The sequence below is a fragment of the Sarcophilus harrisii genome, chromosome 2, assembly GCF_902635505.1.
Source record: "Sarcophilus harrisii chromosome 2, mSarHar1.11, whole genome shotgun sequence".
In the NCBI taxonomy this organism is placed as follows: domain Eukaryota; kingdom Metazoa; phylum Chordata; class Mammalia; order Dasyuromorphia; family Dasyuridae; genus Sarcophilus; species Sarcophilus harrisii.
In genome coordinates this window covers 584813231-584837747 of record NC_045427.1, presented here as the reverse complement: position 1 = coordinate 584837747, position 24517 = coordinate 584813231, and the positions used below count along the sequence as shown (strand labels likewise).

The following is a 24517-nucleotide window of genomic DNA, read 5'->3' as shown; positions in this document are numbered from 1 at the left end:
ATTATCCTTATTATATGTTACTTCATTCTGTATCAGTTGATAAAATGCTTCTCAGATTTATCTGAAACAATTTCTTTTATCATTTCTTATAGCACAATTGTATTTCATTATATTCACATGCCATTATTTGCTCAGTCATTCCACAATTGATAGACACTCCTCTAATTTACAGGTTTTTTTAATTTTAAAAAGTTCAATGGACATTTTTATACATATGGATTCTTTTTTTTTTATTTCTTTGAGTAATAATATACAGTTTCATGACTTTTTACAGATAGTTTCAAGCTGATTTCTCAAAAAAGAAAGGTTTTTTTTCTTGGCTGCTTGCAAAATTTGTTATTTGATGTTAAAATTCTGAAATTCACAATCTCTCTGTAATGCATATTTTATTTAATTTTTGTTAAACGTGTACAATTTTTCTATACATATTTCCACATTTATCAAGCTCCACAAGAAAAATCAGATCAAAAAGGAAAAAAATTAAGAAAGAAAACAAAAAGCAAGCAAAAACAACAAAAAAGGTGAAAATATTATGTTGTGATCCACATTCAGTTCTGACAGTCCTCCCTCAGTCTGACAGAGATGGCTCTCTCCATCACAAGTCCATTGGAATTTGCCTGAATCCTCTCATTGTTGAAAAGAGACATGGTCATCAGAATTGATCATCATATAATCTTGCTGTTGCTGTATACAATAATCTCCTGGGTCTGCTTGATTCACTTAGTATGAGTTCATGGAAGTCTCTCCAAGCCTTTCTGAAATCATCCTACTGATTGTTTCTTATAGAACAATAATATTCCATTACATTCATATACCATAACTTATCCAGTCATTCCTGAACTGATATTATTATTATATTTATAATTATTATTATATTTAACTCATTCTAACTCTCTATGATCTACTCAGTGTGACCCTTTCTTTGTTCCTTTGTCTATCACTCCATTTCCCATTTGTATCTTTGTATTGGTCATCCCTCAAGCTTAGAATTCACTCCTTCCTTGACAAAAATAGGGAAATTTGGGAAAAGGGTGAGTTTTAAAAACACTGAAGAATAATGACATTTACTTTTGGACATGTTTATTTTGTGTATATCCAATTGCAAATGTCCACTAGGCAGTTAGTGATATGGGACTGGAGCTCAGGAGACAAAGAACTGGTCTTGTATGTCTGAAGGTCATTTGCATAGAGATGACATTTGAACTCATTGGTACTGATATGAGAATGTAATGAGAAAGATGGAAACAGGAGAGAGCTTTGGGAGGCACCCATGATTAGGGAGTGAGAGATGAATAATGATCCAGCAAAGAAGACTGAGAAGCAGTGATCAGACTGGTAAATGGAGAGGAGAGGAGAGATAAGAAGAGGGAAAATTATAGAGATATAGGGACAGAGAGAGAGAAAATGAGAGACAGAAAGAGAAAGGAGAGTGCACATACATATACATATAGCAATGTCATGAAAACTCTGAGAAGAGGGAATATCTAGGGGCTTCTAGAGCAGGAGTCTTTAAACTTTTTGTGTCATAGACCCCTTGAACTGTGATGAAGCTTATAAACCTATTCTCAGAATAATAGTTTATAAGCAGAAGTGAAAGAATCAGTTGAAGGATATGTTAAATTTCAGTTACAGATTAATAAAAAATAAAGATGCATTTTTTCCTCATCCAAATTCAAGAATACCCTGAAATCCACCCAAGCCCCCCACTTAAGAGGTGTTCTAGAGGTGGGTGGTCAGCAGTGCTAAGGGCGTTGAAGAATAAAGAAAGATGTGTATTGAGAAGAGGACATTAGATTTGCTAATAAAAAGATCACTGGAAACATTGGAGATTTAAGTTTCAGTCAACTGATGAAGTTGGACACCAAGTTTTGTGTCCAAAGAGGGGTTTCTTCAAGTAATTTAGTTGAGAAGAGGAAGACAATTAAAGGATGATTATTGATATGTAGACTATAATTAAAGATTATAGAGAGAATGTAGTAGGATAATCTGTTAGGGAAACATTATATACACACACACATATGTGTGTATACAACATGTATATGATATATGTATGTGGATCTGTCTCTATCTAGTCATCTGTCTGTCTATCTATTGTGAGTCATAGGAGGTACTCCCCACTCTGTTTGGGTCAATGGAATGACACAGATGAAAATATTATGGAAAGAAAACTCTTCAAATGAGGGGAAATTTCTTAATTAGGAATGGGAATTCTGGAAGGCACAATGGAAAAAGCTTGCAGATCTGTTTGGGATATGGCAGGAGTAAGGTTGAGGTACACTGGGATAAAAGTATAGGGCAGTTTTTTGCCTGTTGTTACCTTGTCATATTAATTATATATTCTTATCCTCTTGACTATATCATAAGGCCTGTAAGCATAAGATCTCTGTCCACATTTCATTCTTTACATTTTCCATAGTGCCTAATATAGCATCCTATATAAAGTAGCTCAGTTCATGGGCTCATAGATTTAGAGCAGGAAAGCACCTTAATCCATTTTTATAGGTGAGAAAACAGAGATCCAGAAAGGTTGATTGTCTTGCCTAAGAAGACCACTCTGGTAGTATGAAATTTGATGGAATTTGAACTGAGCTTCTCTAATTCTTAGCCCTCTGTTCTTTCACTGTGCTAATGCAACATCCTTTTGAACTACCTGGAGAACAGTCCCTGGAGTTCCTGGTAAAGGCAGAAGGATTTGCAAAGCTGATTCCATAGCTTTCCTATCCAAGACAATGAAACTTCTCCCTATTCCAGAAATGCTTCTTATTAAATTTGATAGGAAAGGCGCAGGAGAGGAGGGCTCTGCATAATCACATTTCCTGTAAGTTCTCAGGGAATGAGGGCTCAACTCAAAGAAGAACTGGCAGGGGACCCAAATGCACTTAGCATCCCTGCCCAGAAATATAAACATTTCTTATGTCTGGGCTCATCCAAGGGTCAGCGCAAACTAGGAGTCAGTTCTGACACTCAGAAGTACATCCTTCCTCCAAGTGCACTTAGCCAGGAGATTCCATTCAAAGATTTTTCTGGGATGAAGAGAAGCTGGAAACCAGAAACATTTCACAGATCCTTTCTTACGAGAACCATATTGAAGGTTATTTTCTTCATCTAGGAAAAATGACTTTTCCTTTCTATTTTTCATTTTTACTGAATGGTATCAGTTCCTCTTAGCTGTTTAACTAGTTAACGGTCATTTAAAGAAAGGGCTTTTCTGTCTGGCCTTTGACTTTAGAAAGTAGTTTTGATGCTGTCAGAGGGTAATGTTGCCAAGCATCTTCCATTTAACTGGAAGCATTTATGCTGGATAATCCTTCTGATCTAGTTTTATAATGGGCAGAATGAACTAAAATACCATGCAAGCAAAGCTCTTGCTTCTGTTTTACTCTGTCTTTCAAGTGATCATTGATCCTTACAGTCTGTTGCTGAAGTTACTAATCTGGAAGAACATATAAAAAAGAAAAGAAGAAATGCTTAGAAAGAAAGAAAGAAATGAACACCAGGAAAGTTGCTGTCAAACCTGCTGGTTATTTATGCTGTTCTGAAATATTCTTTGAACTCTCTGCTGTGGAGCAAAGTTCAAAAAGAAAGAAATGATATTTTAATTCAAACTGATGATTTTCCCTTATGTCTGTTTTAGTAGCCTGATAGGCAGCAGACATGCTAAAAATCTTCAATGTTTTTGTGGTCAATGCCCATTTCAGGGCACTGAGGAACTGGGTATTTTTCAGTCAGTATCCTTTCTTATCAGATGTTTCTCACAACCTTTTCAGTGCCCTAGTAGAAGATCACCATGTGTTGCTATGGCTGAAAACACTCATCAAACTCTGGTCACCCTTCTCATGAGTTCAATCAAAATAGTAGAAATATGGCCATAGTGAGACTTGAAGACTTGGATAAGTAATTGCCTTGTTCTAGCCTTCCATTTCATCCAATTAAAAAATAAAGATATTGGACATGGCAACCTCTAAAGGCCCTCTTAGTTCTAACATTTTGAGGCTATAATTTAATTCAATTCAGATTAACAAGCATTTATTATCTATGTCTGTGCAAAGCATGTAGGTGAGAATGATGTATAGAGTGGATGCAGAATGAGTCCTGGACTCAGGAAGAACTGTCCCTGGTTCATAGTGATTGTGTGACCCGATGAATGCTTTAGGGAACTCTCTAAGACTGAAGTGCTGACCTCTTTTATAAAGAGAGAATTTCCCATTTGGGAGCTCCCTATTCTGGTTAAATCCTAAGTAGAGCCTGTATCTCTGACTCTTAATCTGCAAAGTCATGGCTTGAGTTCTGGTGGTACAAAGAAAATAATGAATCAGTCCTTGCTCTCAAGGACCTTCTATTTTGCTAGGAGAAAAACAGTACTTATAGGAATGAGTGAATACTAAATAAATGTTACCCCCCCCAAGTCTTAGTGTTGTTTTAAGGTGGTTGGATTGGAGGCTTCTCTGTGGAGTTAGGGGTCATGACCAACTCTTTTGAAAATGCTCCAATCCAGCCTCACCATCCCTATACTACAAATGGACCTATAAGAGCTCATATTTATATTGCATTTAAGGTTAACAAAGCACTTTGCACACATGATTCCATTTGAATAAAACATTTCCTCAATATTCCATTACTCTTTGTACATAAATAAAGCTCGTTTCCAGTCTCTAACAGTTTTAAGCAGTCGTGATATTCTGGGGGACTCTAAATTTAATGGCTATCAGGAACACCTGGTGTGGAAATTCTTCCACTTAAGCAGATTGGTCTTCTTTTAGAAGGCAGAGATTATCTACTAGTGTAGTAGTATGACACGCTATATTTTTGTTGACTTCTAGAAGGAAGAGAGAATATAAGAATAGAGTCAAGAGTAACCTGTGTCTGTTGGTATTGTAGTTCTCTACTATACAGTTTTGATTGCAGTCAGATTAATCTGCCTTGTCAAGACTAGTGTGAAGACCTATAAAATGTGTTAGATTCTTCCTTCAAGTATACCTGCCCTACAGTAATTTGAGCTCTACCCTAAAAGGTGGTGGAAGGAATTCTGAATTACCCTAGAATCTTGGCTACTCTGCTACCTATTACCTGTGAGATCTTTGGAGGGTCACTTAATTTATATTCATTGCTCTCAATATCCACTGTTTTTCATGGTTTTCAGTTTCCTAATCACTTGATATTAGTGATTTCTATAGTTTTTTTCTAGCTGCAATGGTGATCTTTTCAAGATAAAAATAGAGTAATGGACATATGTCTGAATATTTCTGACAAAAACACATTTAAAAAAGTTCTCTAACACAGTGGATCTCAAGGAAGTCTTTTGGCCTGAATTATCCTGGTAGCTGTTATAAACAGCTGGAGATGCCTCCAGATACCTGGATACCTTACAGATGAATAGCAAGTCATTTCTGACCACTAGATGGTGCTAATACTTGACTGTTGTTTCACACTTGGATAATTTCATAACAGAATCATAAATCAAGTTGATACTTCAAAGAGTACCTAGTTAGCCCAGTTTCTCTTAGTTAGGACTATATCATTCTTAAGCAGATATCTTTTTCATTATAAAATATAATGAAGCTTAAAACCTATGAGACATTATTTATAATTTTTAACGAGACCTCCCCTTGAGAGCTTTATTGATCGACTGAGGAGTATTATAGAGCACCAACTGCATACACCAGTTATTTGCTTCTTTCAATCTATTATCTCATCTGAAAGGCTAATGTTCCTTCAGGCTCCAGTTTAATCCACAACTACTATTGCAGGTTCTGGGGAAGATATAGAATTTAGATAACAATAGGGCTTCATTCTAGTGGCGGTATACAGCATACATTCACACACATTGTTGAGGTTTGCAAAGTGTATCTAGTGCGTGACTTTTAATCCTTCAAAGATCTGTTATTTAGTGTGGGTATTCACTCCAGATAGAACTTTTCTTATTTGTGAGTGGATGTAATTAAGAAATTCATTGCACTTTCAAAATTTGACTTCTTGTCTTGAGGTGACAAATGGAATCCATCAGCAGCTTTGTAGTTGAAGCCTTGATAATTTGGCACTCCCTGCCAGAATTGATGTTCCATTGGCAGAGCCTTTGAATATTAAGAGCCATAGCAATGAGATATTGTAGTAGAAATTGAATGGAGGAAACATAGCTCTAATACAAAATGGCACTTGCAAGAATATTAGAGAAGACTTTGTGAGATTCAAGGGAGAATCATGGATTTGGAGTTTGGACCCATCTAGTCCAATCTTCTTTTACAGATGAGAAAGCTGATACCCATGGACATTAAACACTGTCCAGAGTCACATCACTATTGGACATCAGTGCCTCATTGCTGTGACCCTCAATGTTATAAATTCTGTGAAGGAGCGCTAAATCATTAAAGCTTCTGCTTTAATGGACTCTATTTGTCATCCCAAGATAAGAAACTAAATGTAAATTTGGAGGTACAACAGATTTCTTAAATGCATCAACTCACAATTAAGTCTCTGAAGTGGAATTGAACTCTAAATCCAGCATTGTATCCACTCTGCCATGGGAAAGTTTTATTAAAGAGGTGGAAATTGAGGTGGCAAATAAAGAATGTGTAGGAATTCAGTAGCTAAATAGAGGGAGGGCTGACATCCCAAATCTAGGAGTAGGATGAGCAGACACAGAGGCAGCCTGGGGCATGTTGAGGGACACAGGGTAATCCTGTTTGGCTGAAACAAAGCATATAGAGTGAGGTAATATGAGAAAAGATTGGGGGGGGGGACCAGATTGTAGAAGGGTTTAACTGCTAGACAAAGGAGCATGACCTTGATTTCTGAAGCCAAGGAAGCTCCAGGACTGAATTTAGGAATCTCTCCATGTGGCTGTGCTGAAGGGAGGATGTGTGTGACTCCAACCCCTGCATTTCCTTTTTTCTTGTCCCTTTATATTGGCCAGGGCTCTTGAAAGCAAATGTCAAGATGAGGAATTAAGAAGAGCTGATTTTGTCACATTAAAAGCAACGAGCTGTGTGGCTGCAATTTGCATCTTAATACCCTGCTTATTCCAGAGAAGTGGCATTTTATGCTTTTCCTGTATTATTCATGAATCTCAGGGTTTCAGAGAAATCAGGCAATAACTGAGAATGAGAAAAGTTAAATTCTATTGGGCTTTCTAAATATTTGTTTATCACTTTCTGATTCCATATGCTTTTCTTCTGTCTAAGCATTTCTTAGACCTTTCCGAGACAACACAATACCAATGATAAAACACGTAAAAATGTTAACTTAAACCCCTCTTCTAGCTTCCTCATTAACTTCAAAGATCCCAAGTGCATTTGTTGGATAGGAAAATCACTGACCTGCATAATGAAACATGAAGATATTTAGCAGCAGGTAGACCAGGAATACAAGTAAACACTTCTACTTAGGTGATGGACAGAGCCCCTTCATGAGGAGGATGAACAATCCCTCTAGTCATTTAGCAATTACACTGAGTGTTTGGATGGTAGCAATGCATATTGACACTTGAGGAATTTATGATACTGAATGATAATTTGATTGGCCTCTGCCTGCACTCCTTAATGGTTTGATTTCTAAGAAAACAGTGGCAAATATTTTCAGGAATGGGTCTGAAACTGACATTTCTTTTTGAAAGTGAGTTGGCCAGTAAGTATTTTAAGTGACTACTTTAAAAAAAAAAAAAGAGCAGTATACTTCAGTCATTTTCTTCTCTCAGGCTATTATCTCATCTGAAAGGCTAATGTCCCTTTCAGCTCCAGTTTAATCCACAGCCAGGTTCTGGGGAAGATAACAGAATTGTACTAAGTGCTGGGTATACAAAAAAAGGCAAAAGACAGTCCTGTTCTCAAAGAGCTTACAGTTTGATGGAAAATGTGTCATATAAACAACTTTGTACAAACCATTATATATAATTATTAACAGAGGGAAGGCCTTAGAATTAAAATTAAAAGGGATTGGAATCCTATGAATTGTTCCAGTCATCTTCTGAACAAACCTAACAGTGTTAATAATTAATTAATTAAATAATAATTAAGTGCATTTATATGGCGCTTCAAGATTTGCAAAGTACTTTACATATGTTAATTTAGTTAGGGTTTACTATGAGAGGTTTCCTGGATTGGGGGAACCTCAAATGAGAAGAAATACAAGTCCCTATCCTCTGGTAAGCTTGTGTTCTAATAAAAGGCCTAGAATGGGCAATATTTGAGATGGCACTGAGATAAATATATGCATGTCCACAGATACAAAGAAGTAGTATGCATTTTCAGTAGTATTTATTTGATTAATTTGTGATTCCACTCATGTAAATACTTGCTTCACTAGTACATATAACCCTCCCACTCATTTTTATCCTGTGCTTCTTGTCTTTTTCTTCCATAAATCTCTTTGGGTCCACCCAGTGTATCAGAAGGTAGGTCTTTGTTTTTTTTAAAAAATTTAAATGAAAAAAATTTTATTGATATCTTTTTTTTAATATTACCTTTATTTCCCAAATTATCACTTTCTTCTTCTTCCCAAAGTACCATAATATAATATACAGAAGAGGAAAAAATCATCAAAATTACCCAACAGATTTATTGTCTGACATTATATTCAACATTCATACCCCCTATCCCTGAAAAGAAAGTAGGGAGATGCATCCTCATATATATTCTTTAAAAAAAAATCTTAATACAATTTTAATCACACCAAGAGATGCCATGTACTGCAAATAGCATTTAGGTACTAAGAAAACAGGAGGAAACTTATTCCCTTCCCCCTTTTTGATGTAGATGCATAATAGTGGGATCTCTGAATCATGAGGTATAGATATTTTAAATCCCTTTGTTAGCATTGCTTTACCAAATGTCTGGTTTTATTTTAATTATAATCATTACATGGGAACAACTGAAGTCTATCCTTCACTTTCGGTACTTCCATGGACCACCTTCTTTTCTGGTCATAGATGTTTGGGATATTATCTTGTATGTTAATTTTTGTGTGAAATTCATTGTTGGTTATATTTGGTTGTTTTTTAATGCCCACCATGTCTCTCCATAACTCTTTGGTTGATCTTTCATTTTGATTCTTCAGAGAGTTTGTTGTTGCATGCTTCACATACATGTAGCATAAATGGAATTTAAAGGAAGAATTTTGTTTCAGGGCGAAGCTTCACAGTTCTTTGAGCTTTCCCAAAACCAAGCCATTTTTTGCTTCTACTGTTTTAGCATCATTAAATACTGGTATCTGGCATCTCTTCATGATTAGATCTCTCATTTTCATCTTAAACAACTAATAGTATATACGTGACATATAACAGAAAAAGAAATTTTCTTAAAATAGGAATGTAAAATGAACTATAAGAAATTATAATAAATAGTGATTATGCTTACCACTCATTTCCCCAAATAGTTTAAATTTGCTTTCGTATCTCCAGCACCTTACAAATAGTAAATGATTTATAAATGTGTTTCAAATTGAATTTTCTTCTTCCTGAGATTTTTGGCAATTTGTCGTTCCCCCCCCCCTCCTATTTTATAATCACCCTCTGACTCTTTCATCTTTGATTTCAGTTTCACTGGGGACTAGTCCTTAAAATCATTTCAGCTTCCTTCCACGTTGGGCAATTCATATTTCACTGGGCTTGATTTCTGTCTCAGATGACTTCTGGGGGCACAGAACTGACCTTGTTTGCTAAGTCTTTCTCCTCAGACTTAGTTGAGTACTCTACTCACATTTTTGCTCCACTTTCCCTCTGTTCCTCAATTCTTAATCTGAGCTCTGTTGCAGAACAGATAGCTGTTGTCTCAGTTGAGTAAACCTTTGCTTTTTGATTTTCCTTGATACCGAGAGATGTGAAATTGGATTGAGTTGGTCTAAGCCTTGGTTAGTCCTTTGCAGCCCTGCTGTAGAAGAGTATGGAAAAGAGTGTGCTGAAGGATTACTCTTTTCTGATATTAGTACATTTTTTTTTTAATCTCCTGTGGATTTTTGGTATCTTACTGTGGCAACATCTGAAACTGCTTTCTCTCCTATTTATATTAACAATGTTGGAGTGGTCTGAAAGACCAAGACCAAGATTAGAAAAAATAATTACTCCTTCATCATCTTGGTCAAATGATCCAAAAGTGTTTATTGAATTGATTAAAAATGATTTAATTTAATATTTTGAAAGATCTGTGATTTCATCTGTGTTGGTACTTTCCTTTAGTCATAAATGTAATCTCCCAAGAGAATTTGTGATCTGGAAAATGGGAGAAAATGCCCCAAATTAGGACATTATGGATTTTAATTCAAGGTTTAGCTCACTAAATTTTCTCTGCTTTCTGAATTTATTTTGCATGTACTTAGCTATGGGCATGTTATAGCATTCCAATAGACTATAAGCTCCTTGAGGACAGGGCCCATTTCTTTTTTGCATTTATATCTATAGTGTTAATCTGTAGGAGGGCCATCTCCAGTCATCCTGATCAACATCTTGCCAGGACCCAGATGGCTTTGGAGAAGGAAGTGAGGCAGGTGACCTTGCCCGGCCCTCTCTCACTTAAATCGAATTCACTTGCAGGTCATGGCATCTCCTCCCTGATGTCATGGGCCTCTTCAAGGACAAAGGACAAACAATGACAACAATGATGAAGCAGACATGTAATAAATATTTGTGGTAAGGTTTGACTCATGACACCTGCTCTGGAAGTCCTAGAACAAGTGACCTGCTCTAGTTCACATAGCCATTCAGCTGCTTCTTGGATTTTCTTGGCTCCAAATTCAGCTTTCTAATTATTTACCATTGTGCCTCTCTGCTTTCAGATATTTAATATCTGAGGTCAGTAAAAACTTTTCCCCCATGTCTTTTTTTCCCATTACTTTATCTCCACTAATAGCCTTTCCTTATATGCCATAGTTTTGAGTTGTCTTCTTCCCTTGGTCACTTTCCTGAAAAGTTTTATTGATTTAACATAGGTCTAAGTTCTATAGGGCTGTAAGGAAAGAGCAGTGCCAGGAGAAGGATGAGTTCAGAATTGTACCATTTGCAAATCCTCTATCACTGGCTGGTTAAGCCAATAAACATGAGATAATTTAGCAGAGGGTAATGGCCAATTAGTATTTTTGCTTATTGGCTTGATGCTGATTGATATCTCAGTCACTCAATGATATTGGTGGATTAAAAAAAAAAGAAATAATCTTCTCTCATTATGTTTTTATGTTCTCCATAAATATTTCTGGGTTTCTATTCTTTTAAAATTACTTTACAAAGCCCTTTAAGAATCTCTTGCTCCCTACCTCCCTGTATCCCCCAGGAAAGAGCCAGTTTAATTGCTCTAAGTTGCTCTGTCCCAGAGAATTTAAGTAATCATAATACTCAAATAACTGGAATGCTTATCTTTTATGCTTACTTTATTGTATGATGACAACTAACAATGATGAATCCCAGGATCTACAAGATTTGGAATCATTGAGGAAATATTCTATTACATTTTTAAAAAAATATTTGCTAAAGTAAGATAACAGACTCATCCATTTCAGTAAGATTTTCCAGGAAAGATTGAAAGAATGAGCCCAGGGGTTGTGTTTTTCATTTTTCCATTTCTCTTTTCATTTTTGTTTACATTTCTCTTGAAAAAAGAACCAGTCTGCAAACCTATATATATATATATATATATATATATATATATATATATATATATACCTAAAATAACACATTACTTTAAAATAGATTGTCTGAAATTCTAAACAGACAATGGGAGAGTGAGAGGGAGGAAGGGAATGGAAGGGGGGAAGGCACTGATGCAAAGAGGAGAGAGAAAGAGAGAGGGTGGGAGGGAGACAAACGGAGATAGAGAGGAGGGGAGAGAGAGAATGAGAGCAAGAGCTATCGAGAGGGAAGGAGGGAGGGAAGGAAGGAGAGGGAGGTAGAGAGAGACAGAGATGGAGACAAAGAGACTGAGAGAGAGACCGAAGGCAGAGACGAAGAGGCGGAAAGAGAAGAGACAGAGACACATAGAGAGAAATACAAGAAATAGGAAGACACAGAGACAGACAGAGACAGGGACAGAGAGACAGAACCATAGAGACAGAGAGAAATACACATAGAGAGACAGAGGACAGAGATAAGAGAAAGAAGGAGCAAGAGAGGATGAGAGTGAGAAAGAGAGAGTGAAAGAGAGAGAGAGAGAGAGAAAAAGAGAGAGAGACAGACAGACAGAGACAGAGACAGAGACAGAGACCAAGAGAGACAGAGATTAAGACAGGCATCTCTTTGTTAAAAAAAAAAAAAGAAAGAAGAGAGAGAGAGACAGAGAGGAAAAAGGAAAGAGACAGGAGAAAGAGAGAGAGATACAGAGAGAGAGAGTGAAAGAGAGAGGGCGAGAAAATATGGTTGATGGAAGGATATAGGCCAATCCCCTTTTAAAGTTAAATGGCTTAACAAGTTAAGTGCTCACATTCCATAAGAAGTGCATTAAATAAATAGCAGACAGGAATTTTAAATAACCTAATAGAAGAAACTTGATACAGACTAGGAAACAGGAAAAATGCAGGCAGTAAGCAAAAAGAATGACTTCTATAAATGAGGCAATAACAGGGCTTAAAAACATAGAAATCCATGAAAACTGCTGAAAGTAAAATAGCTTCTGATTAATGGAAATACCAGCAGACTTAGGGAGCCTGTGGCCAAGGTCCAGATGGCAACTAGGGGACCAAGTCAGGAAAGCTCCATTACATCATCATTCTAATAAGAGCCTTAGGGACTGATTTCAGAGTTTCTGCTAATTCAGCAGTGTTCTTGCTCTATGGCTAGTAAATTCCTTTAGATTTTCTACTATCTTACTCCCCTTTTCCACACCCTCCAAAATGGAGGCTTTCCTGTTACAGTTCCCTGAACTCTCATCTGGAACCATTCTGATTTCAACAGATACTCATTTTCCTCCTCTTCCCCAATTTTGCCTATCCATTGTACTAAAGCAGTCTTTCTTCTGAGGATATTATCTCTCTTCATCCTTTGGTTCACCATTCCATTCATTCCTATATTGATGGGCCTAGAGGAGGAAATGGCGTTTCTCTTGTTTGGCACTGTCAATTATTTTTAACCTTAACTTAGTCAGCATCATTCATTTCCTTCCTTCCTTTCTTCCTTCCTTCCTTCCTTCCTTCCTTCCTTCCTTCCTTCCTTCCTTCCTTCCTTCCTTCCTTCCTTCCTTCCTTCCTGTTGTTGAAGTTCATAGTATTCAATTATACAAAATTTGTCTCCTCTTGAATCTCTCATCCTTTTAGCTTTTTCCCTTTCCTCCTGATAATTCCCAAACATAAATAATCCCTACCATCTACCTTTTCAGCTCCTCCTCCTAAACTATGTGGCGTTGACAGAAGCTATCACAAAACTGTGCTGAGTCTCACACAACTTTACTGTTTAACCTTGGCTAGACCCTCATTGCTTCTGGAACTTCTTTTATTCATCTCTATTGACTTCCTGTCACATTCCTCACTGTGGCTGTCCTCAAACTTCCCTCTTTTTACATCTTCAATTCCATCCTCATCCCTGTCTTTTTTAATAAATGATTTTGTTGCCTACTTTACCAAGAAGACTGAAGCCATTAGATCTGAGTTACTGTATATCTCCTCCATATCTCACCATGCCCCCTCCTGTACGTTCCTTTATCCTCTTATCTTTCCATTTGGTAATATTCAGTTATCACCTTCTCCATAAAATCTTTCCTGTTTCCACCCTTTACCTCATTGCCTAGAAGTGATTATACCCTCGATTTTTTCATGCCCCTTTGTGTGTTACTTTCTTGTTTATTTATTATTACTATTTAATCACATTCTAACACATTGTCATTATTGGTGAGTATTTTTCCCTTCCCCTTTTCCTTCTCCCCTGTTCCAACCAAGATGATAAGCTTTTTGGAGAGTAGAACTTTTTGTTTTTATATCTTTGGTACCAAGCTAATAACCTTGTAGATAATAGGCTTTACTAAATATTTGTGGAATACAATTGGCTTGAAAATTAAAATGGAAATAAAGAAGAGATAAGAAATATCATCAGAATAATTCTCCCCAACAAGCAGATTAGCAATTAAAAGGCCTTCCAGAACAAGAAAAAAATTCTTTCAAAATGCATCCGGACAAATGACTAGTTTATATAAAGACATTAACCACATGCAAAAGAAGAAAAAATGTCTTGTCTCATTGTACTTTGTGTGGGTTACATCATATTTGGATAGACAACTGTGTTCAGTTTTGGAGACCATATTTTTAAGTTGAAGTTGATACACTAGAGAACATCCAGAGAAGGGATCTGGAAACTATTAAAAGAGAGGAACAGATGAAGATACAATGGTTTTTAACCCGAAGAAAAGAGAACTAATGGGAAATATGGTAAAGGTTTTACAATATTTGAAAGATGGTTACATGACAGAAAATGCTTGCTCTCTTGATAAAATGACCTAATAATAGGTGATCAGTTCTCACCTTTAACCTCTTCTCAGACTTCTAGTCCATATTTCCTTTTTTAAATTTATTTTTGCTGAGGCAATTCGGGTTAAGTGATTTGCCTGAGGTTACACAGCTAGGAAGTGCTAAGTATGTTAAATTTGAACTCAGGTACTCTTGACTTCAGGGCTGGTGCTCTATCCACTGTGTCACCTAGCTGCTTCTAGTCCATATTTCCATAAGGGCCATGGTATAGTGGATAGGGCACTGGACTTGAAGTCAAAAAGAGCTGGGGTCAAATTCTATCTTAGAAACTTCTTAGTTATGTGACCCCAGTCAGGTTACTGTCACCTAACTGGTCTTTACCTGTAAAATGCAGGGTTTAGATTTAATGTTCTCTAAAGTCCCTTCTTGGTTTAAATTTGATTCCATGATGCTGTGAATTACCTATGTATTTTCAAGCTCCAAAATAGTTCTCCTTTTAGTTCCTCTTTTACTCTTTTCCACTGTCAGTACAGCCTTATTAAAACCTTCATCACTTCTTGCCCAGATTGTGATAACATCCTCTTAACTGGCCTTTCTTCTGTCAATATAGCCCCTCTCAAATCTATCCTTCATATCCCCAATACTGTTAAAAACATGTTTTACTAATTTTTCTTATTCATCACTATTACTTCACAACAATTCTTCCTTTACCCCATTCCCTATTCCCTTAGAACCCGCTTCTGTAACATAAAAATGAAGTTAACTAAAATGAATTGGCCAAATCTGACAACAAATATCTCAGTCCATAGCTATAATATACAACATTTCTACTGAGAAAAGGCTAGTATGTTTGATCATGAATTCTCTGAAGTCATGATTAGTCATTGCATTGGTCTGAGGCATTGGAATGCTGTTTTCCTTTTTATTATTGTGATAATTTTGTAAATTGTTGTCATGATTTTATACTTACTTCATTCTGTGTCAGTTCATATAAATTTTTTTAAGGTTCCTTGAATTATTTATAGATTTTTAAATCCCACTTTATCTAAATACTATAATTCATTCAGTCATTACACAGTCAGTGGATGTACATTTTGTTTCCAGTTTTTGTTACTGTTAAACTGTTGCTATAAATTTATTTTTATATGAAAAGATCTTTCCCTCTATTTTTGACTTATAAAATGGAATATGCCAGCTAGTGATATTGTTGAGTTGAATGACTTTTCTGGTGCAATTCTAAATATTTTCTGAATTGTAAGACCAAATTCAGTTTTTTCCAAAATGAATCTGAATGTCTATATTCTTAAGTCCCTTTAAAGTACACTATTAGGGGAATTGTCTTTTTTTTTTTTCAGTCTATAAGTGTCAAGTGAAACCTCAGAATTGTTTTAGTTTATTTTTTTTAATATTAGTAATTTGGAACATGAATATTTCTTGACTATTTACTTGTTGGGGAATAATTCTTGTTCTTACATACTTATATAAATTACCCATATGTCTTAGATATGAAAATATTATCAGAACTATTTGCCATGAGAATGGTTCCCCCATTCAACAACTTCTATTCTTATTCTAGCCATATGAATTTTGTTTGTGCAGAACCTTTTAAATTTTATGTAATAGTTTATCTTTTTAATCTTTTATGTTTGTCTCTACTTCTTAAAAAATGTCTTCTTGTCATAGTTATATAAGAAATCTTCCATTCTTCTTTTTATAAAAAAGAATGTGCCCTTTTATATTTAGCTCATGTATTCAATTAGAAATTTTTTGAAATATGATATAAGATGCTTGTCTAACCTAATTTTTGCCAAATTTATCTCCAGTTTCCTCAGAAGGTCTTTGGAAATGAGTTGTTAGTTCAGGAATTTGTGATATTGAACTTATCATATATTAGCCAATTATGCTTGTTTGCATTTGGATTTTGTTTATCCATTTTATTTCATTGTTGAACTTTTCTATTCCTTAATCATATCTAATGATTTTTATTGTATAGATATAGTGATTGGACCTCTGATTTCATTAATAAAGGGAATTTCAAATGAATAAGCTTCTTCTATCAATGCAGGTTATTTCATTTCATGTAACTTATTGTTTTAGAGACTTGCCTAGAACTCTGAGAAATCAAGTGGCTTGCCTAGAGTCACCTAACCAGTATTTATGAGAGGTGGGACTTGAACCCAGGTCTTTCTAGTTCTGAGGTCAGTTCTTGAGTAACCTGCCATATTGCCATTCCCTAGTTTTCATGCTTTATAATGTATTTTGAAATCTGGTATAGTTACATTTCTTTAATTTCTACTTTAAAAATTGTTTTTTGGAATTCTTGACCTTTTGTTCCTTCAGATGAATCTTGTTATTATTATGTCCTGTTGTATATATAATAAGTCTTAGTTTGGTGATTTGACTAAATATGTAAGTTAATTTAGGTGGTTTTTTTTTAGTACAGTGATACAGCACAAATAATTTCTCAGTTTTGTTTTTTTACAAGAGGTCTTTTGTAATTGTATTTATGTAATCTTATGTATGTCTGTGGGGTTAACGTAGGTATTTTATGCATTTTGGAGTTATTTTAAATGGAATTCCTTTTTCAATCATCTCTTCCTCAAATATACAGAAAGACTATTGATTTTTGTGTTTGTTTCATAAACTGCTACTTTATTTTTATTTAATTTCTTGGGTTAATTCACTAGGATTCTCCAGGTAAATAGCCATATTGTCTGCAGAAACAGAAAAATTTGCCTCTTTTTAAATTTCCTCACTCTTTTTCATGATTGCTACAATTAACATTCCTATAACTATTATATAATGGTTATAATATGGATATTCGCGCTTTCCTATTTTCTTATTTATAAGGTCCTTAATGTTTCTGTATTACAAGTAATGATTATTCTTAGTTTTAGATAGATTTTGTTGCTTTTCTAATAGAAAGACCATTCTAAGAAATCTTATCAAGGTGTTGTGATTTTATTTCTCTTGTATTCAGAAACCTTCATTGGCTTCCAATCACCTACACAACAAATTTAAACTTTCCTGATTCTGATGCAAGAGTCCCAATGTCCATCCCCTACCTACCTTTCCAGGTTTATCTCATGTTACTCCCCTTCATATATTCTCTATTCCAGACAGACTGGTGTGCTTCTTTTTTTCTTATTTTTCCCTCATCCATTTATATAGTTTTGTTCCCATCTTCCTTTGTACCTAGAAGGAGTCCTCCACAAATCTGCTTTCTGAAATGGTTTTATTCCTTCAAGATCCAACTCAACTGCTACTTCTATGAAATTACTTCTTGCTTTCTCAAGTAATAATGGTTTTTCCTTTCTCAAATATTTTGATAACACTCTACCTGGACCTCTGCTTTGTATTTCTCTCATTCTTCCTTTAAAAAAAAGAAATCATCGTTATTGATATCCTGTCCTTTCACTTATTAATTCAGAGTCTTCTTGAGAGTGAGACTCTATTATATTCATATTTGTATTCACAGTGGTATGAACGTAGTCAGTGAGCATTTAATAAATGCCTGCTGTGTGTAAGATAGTGTGCTAAGCATTGGGGGGTATGTGCAAAGATGAAAAAAAGGGAGTTTATCTTTTTAAAAAAACTATGTTCTGCATGGGGAGATCTGAAATGAACACAGGTAAGTATTATAATGGTAACACTATAATTATAATATTATAGATAGAGTATGATGGGGCAAGATTTAAACTAAATGCTATAGGAATATTTGAAAGGGAAAAATACCTTCACCTGGAGAGATTATGGGAAAATTTATGGATATAGTGGTAGCTGATATGAGTCTTGAAGGAAGAGAAGACTTTTGAAAGGTACAAATGAGCTGGGAACAGCTAGCAGTCTCTTTTGGTTGAAATGTAGAGTAAATGAAATTGATAGTGACTCAAGACTTTGGACTTGGGGAATTATAGGGTCGGATCTATGCCTATGGAAAATTATTTTGATAACTATTAGGAGAAGGGAGAGATTGGAAACAGAAAGATTAATTAAGGAGCTATGATACTACTGCAGAAAAGATGAACTGGGAATCTTAAATAGAGTGTTAGAAGTCTGAATGGATAAATGAAAATGTATGTGAGAAATGTTGTAGTATAACTGTTAAGATACAGAATTTGCTTTGATGGAGGAATGATGAAAGAATCAACGATTTTGAGCCTTGGTCCCTGGGAGGAAACCATGTCTTAACAGTTATACCATAGTGAGCAACAACAGAGAAAGGCTGAGAATAAAGGAGTGGTGGATTTAAAGTGAGAGTTTAATTCGAGACATGTTGATTTTGAGATGTAACTAGCAAGCAATTGGAGTAGCAAGACAAAAACTCAGGAGAAAGGTAAGAACTGGAAATAAAGATCTAGGGATCAATTGCTTAGAGATGATTAATGGAACCCATAGAACTGGATGAAATCTCCAAAGGAAGTGGTCAAACACATTCAGGAAGAATAAGGCAATAGATAAGATGTAAAGGCATAGTATTGGGATTACAAAGGTGAACAGATTTTAAAACTGTAGGAATGGTATATTATCTCTGATGAAATGATCCAAGGTACCTGAGGATGGTGGATATGGACATAAATCATGGGAATAGAAGCAGTTGATGCATTGGAATTCAGGATTGGTTATTAAAATTATTTAATTAAATTATTAAATACTAACACCAAGGATGAAACTAGGAGTTCATATGAAGAGGAAAATAAGTTGAATTTGATTAGAAAGATTCAAATTTCAATTAAAATATGACTTTAAAAAACTGGAGCTATACAACAGTAAGAGAGGTTGTCTCATAAGATGGTAAATTCCCTCTTGCTGGGAGGGTTTTGGCAGAAGTTAGATGATCATCCATTAAGAAAACCTTAGAAGGCATTTCTTGTAGTGTGTAGTCAGTTGGACTAGAATCTTGTCCTCTCTCCTACTATGTATAAGGTAGTATACTAAGTATTTGTAGGTAGGAAGTTGGGTCATCTAGTCAGTTTCCCACCAAACTCTAAAAAGTATTTGATTTTATCCTATCTAGCCTGAATTAATGAAGATATTTCCATATTTAGCAAGAGCTACACTGAAAAAAAAACCTTAGGAAAAAATATTTCATTGAGGAAACTCATATATTGTTTCTGGCCAAACCTGTTTGCTACAGCAAATAGTATCTTGTTTTTTAAAAATACTTAAAAAGGTTTTCCTCACAGTTTTAAGTATATAAATTTATCAATCATAATGTGACTCTTCTGAAGAATTTTGCACCAAAATAAAGTTTTGTTCACATTAGAAAAAGTCTCAGAAGAGGGGGGAAGAAAAATTTAAATGTATACGACTTTTTAAAGAGAAAATTTTTTTTTGAAGAAAGAAATTTTAAAAAACAGAGTGAGTTCTGGAAAGTGCATTAATTACTTCTCAGAAACAAAGGAGAATATTCAAAACTCTATAATTTCCTAATTTTAGAATTTTTATTTTGCTGAAATAATGAATAACAGATTGGGCACTATCACAAAGATAAACATTGTTTTCAACACTGGTAAAGGTAGAACTATATTTGTCTTTAAAATAAAAGAGCTGTTTTGAGCATGAGCTTAAAGAATATGGGCCAATAGAAGATAATACTGAATTAAATACCTTATATTCTTGCATTTGGAGAATATCCTGTTGACAAGACTAAGAGGTGGCAGAGTAGGGAATGAGAGATTTGGAGACCAGATCAGAACTCTTTAACTTGGGGGCTGGAAATTTTATATATATATATAAAATTTTCCAGTATATGTGTGTGTATGTATGTATGCATGTATATATATATATATATATATATATGTATATATATATATATATATATACATGCATACATACATACACACACATATACTTCAGATAATTGACTTCTTTTGTAATTCTCTGTATTTTTTTCCTTCACTTAAAAACAGTGTGCTGAGAAAGAATTGTGTCCAAAGGGGCCATTATACAAAAGAGATTTAAGAACCTTTGATTAGATGAACACTCAAGGTTCCTCCTAATCCTGCATTTACAATCCTGTGTGATTTTTACCACCACTTGCACCTGAGGTTTTGTTTTTAGGTTTTTCTAAATTATTTTAGTTTCTTCAGAATCTAAAGAAATAATAGTTTCTTTTATGGCTTATTGAGGGGCAAGGACTATTCCATTTTTTTGGTCTTTATCACCAGCACTCAGTACAGATGTTACCTGTAACATACTAAGCACCTAGTAAAAGACTGATTAAAAGGACTACTTCTTTGAGTTTTGTCAATTTAGGACATAAGATCATGGGCTTAAGGTTGCAAGGAAATGTAAAGGTTATCTATTCTAGCTCATTTTACAGATGAGGCAAGTGAGGCTTAGAGAAGTTAGTATGAGCTAGGAAGCATCAGAGGCAAGATCAAAGCCAGTTTCCAGGTTGAATACTCTATGGATCATGTTATGCTTCTTTCAGTGTTCTAGTCTTTTTCCTGAAGGGAGGTCTATAATGATGGCTTTTATTTCCTGATTTAAAATTTTTTTTTATTGTTATAGCTTTTTATTTACATGATATATGCATGGGTAGTTTTACAGTACTGATAATTGGAAAATCTTTTGTTCCAAATTTTTCTCCTCTTCCCCCTACCCCTTCCCCCAGATGGCAGGTTGACCAATACATGTTAAATATGTTAAAGTATAAATTAAATACAATACATGTATACATGTCTAGACAATTATTTTGCTGTACAAAGAGAATCGGACTTTGAAATAGTGTACTATTAGCCTGTGAAGGAAGTCAAGAGTGCAGGCAGACAAAAATAGAGGGATTGGGGAATTCTATGTAGTGGTTCGTAGTCCTCTCCCAGAGTTCTTTCGCTGGGCGTAGCTGGTTCAATTCATTACTGCTCTATTGGAACTGATTTGGTTCATCTCATCGTTGAAGAGGGCCACCTCCATCAGAATTGATCATTATATAGTATTGTTGTTGAAGTATATAATGATCTTCTGGCCCTGCTCATTTCACTCAGCATCAGTTCGTATAAATCTCTCCAGGCCTTTCTGAAATCATCCTGCTGGTCATTTCTTACATAACAATAATATTCTATAACATTCTTATACCACAATTTATTCAACCATTCTCCAATTGAGGGGCATCCACTCAGTTTCCAGTTTCTGGCCACTACAAAGAGACTTGCCACAAACATTTTTGCACATGTGGGTCCCTTTCCATTCTTTAGTATCTCTTTGGGGTATAAGCCCAGTAGAAACACTGCTGGATCAAAGGGTATGCACAGTTTGATAACTTTTTGAGTATAGTTCCAAATTGTTCTCCAGAATGGCTGCATGTATTCACAATGCCACCAACAATGTATTAGTGTTCCTGTTTTCCCACATCACCTCCAACATTGCACGTTATCTTTCCCTTTCATTCTAACCAATTTGACAGGCGTGTAGTGGTATCTCAGAGTTGTCTTAATTTGCATTTCTCTGATTAATAATGACTTGGAGCATCTTTTCATATGGCTAGAAATCTACTCCAAATTTTAATAAGAGTTCTTTGTGAGCCATTTAAAACACCAGCTTGTGGGGATAAATTCCATTGGAGAGAGAGAATGGAGAGGTAGCCATGAAGCCAGGAATTTTCTCTGTCAGTGGACAGAATCTGAAAGTCCACTATTTTCTGATAAGTCCAGTGTTGCTCTGCAATATTGTATTTCTTTTTTCTGTCAAAAATCTCTCCTTCTTTGTGTCTAAGTTTATGTAGCTTCTTTTTGAAGATGATTTGGAATTTTTACATCTATGATTGACCTTGAGAAAGATGGCAAGAACAATTTTTCTGATGAAATAGTCAAAGGGCTAGTTATCAGCAGGAAGCCACTTGCCAGTTGTTTGAGGAAAACCACTCACTGTCATGATCAGAATAGTGTCTGGGGTGATGCTAGCTCCAAGTCTCCTTACGTGCTGACTGAAAAGCTTTTCTTGTCATGATTTAACAACTTTCTAGGAACATCTTTAGTAGGTTTAATATCTAAGCATTTTGTAAATCTTTACCATTTGGGTTCTTCCATTCTTATCATCACCAATCATCTTTGATATAGTAGTAGGAATGCTCTCTTTCTTTTTCCTCTAAATCCTGATTTTTGGAGTAGTAAATTTCTGCTTGTTCATGGCTCTTGGGGAATGTCACATAATTTACTGATTCCTTAGGCTAGGACTGAGTTCCAGATACTATGCTTTTAAGACTTCTTCACATTTTCAACCTCATATTCCTTTTTTATTCTTTTCCTGTGTTTTCCTTTTGGTTCTTTTGTAAGTTTGGTCTACCGAGAGAAGGAAACCTATAATAATATCTTGATGTATTAAAATAAAATTTTTTATACTTGTCTCCTGATTTTCTTTTTAAAAAACTATTTTTTTTCCTTAAAACATCCTTTCTCCGTTTTCCTTTTAGCAGATTTTTTTGTGTGTATTCATTTTTGCTGCTTTTCTTGAACTATCAACTCTTCCTTTCAATTCTTTTGGCTACTGATTTTTACTTAGCTATTTTGTTTCTCCTCTGATTTCCAGGATTGTAATTGTAGGTTTAGTTCAATTTGACTAATATTTATTAAGAACTTTTGGTTAAGATACTGTTCTTTCAAAAGTTAGGTCATTTACTGATTTCTGGTTTTTCTTAAAATTTAAATTCCTTGATTAGATACTCATTCCATTTTTTAAAAAAAGAGTATAGTTAATGAAGGGGTTAGTCAGACTAGATGATATATCTAAGGTGACTTTTGGCTCTGACATTTTGTGATTCTAATGTGATAAAATTTCCCCTTCATATCCTCATCCTGCACATTAGTTATGTTTTTTGTTTAAATTTAATTGTAGGTTTGTAAATTTGTGATCCTTAAATATATTCTGTTCTCATATTAAAAATAATATAACCTTAACTCACTCCAGTCTGATTTTTAGATATTATCTTGCCTCTCTTATTCCTTTCTCTGCCAAACTTTTGAACATACAGTTTATAACAGCTGCCTCCATTTCAAATTCACCCACTCCCTCCTTCCTCAGAATCCTGCATTCTGCCTTACTTTCCCCTCCCCCCACTATTCTAGAGAAATGGCACTTTCAAGGTCACTGGTGATGTTCTTCTTGCCAAGCCTAAGAGCCTTCCCCCCCCTCCCATTCCTCATTATCCATGATTTTTCTGTAGTATCTGACATTGTGCATCACCTCCTCCTTGTTGAAACTCTCTCTTTGGTTTCTATGACAATGAGTTTTGCTGAGTCTCCTTCAGCCTCCCAATATGAGTTAACAGTGAGGGGCAGCTGCTGAAAGATATAACTCAAATCTTATACCTCATGTTCTTCAAGAGATATTATTGATTTTATTTAGGTTGGTATTCTCTCCCCCAGTTACTTAAGAACTCTCTAGGGAAATCACTTACCAAATATATAAAATTCTGTCTTTAAAAAAATAACATTAAAAGAAAAAAAATCATAGAATAAAATTCAATTTCAGATTAGCTAACATATGTTAAGCACCTACTATGTGTCAGCACTACACAAGATACTATATACAAAAAAAAGTATTCCAGGTTTAGTGAGCAGCACAGAGAACAGTTAGTCTAGAGCTATCCATTGTCTGGAAACCTAATACAGTTGTTAGAATTTGCCTACTGCAGTCCTATTCCAAATTACAATCTCTTCTAGAATTAGTAGATGGTTTAATGAGTTGCTATCCTTCTTGCCTCCCTTTCCAATCTATATTATCTAGTGATCAGATTTCATAAGATGAGTAACTCCTTAGTTAAACTGGTCTTCAGATGAGCTGTCACTATTTCCATCATTTTAGAAATTGCTAGGACTTGGAATAAATAGGCATAATATTCAAGAATGTAAGGCCACCTCTGTTCATAATGAGGCAGTGGAATAAATGGACAAAATCAGTCATAGACTGTACTAATGAAATATGATATCTGTACCATAGGGAGCCTCTGTTGCTCAAAGAGTGTCTGGAGCATATGTTAATTTTTTTTCTATTCCTAGTACCTAATATGTGCCTTCCACATCACACTATAAAAAGGCATAAGTTAATAATGTAAAAAATTACTCTGGCATGGGTTCTGTCAATAAAAAGTTATTTAAAAAAACAAACTCCAAACTCTTCCCAAAGTCAAAACTAATAAAAGATTGAAATG

General features: G+C 35.1%; 1 protein-coding gene and 1 pseudogene across 1 annotated transcript in view; one reads left to right on the top strand and one right to left on the bottom strand.

Moving 5' to 3' along the window:
* Positions 1-24517, top strand: part of HTR7 (5-hydroxytryptamine receptor 7) — a 77973-nt gene that overhangs the window by 29746 nt on the left and 23710 nt on the right. The gene's annotated exons all lie outside the window — the stretch shown is intronic.
* Positions 21845-22942, bottom strand: LOC111718754 (annotated as a pseudogene).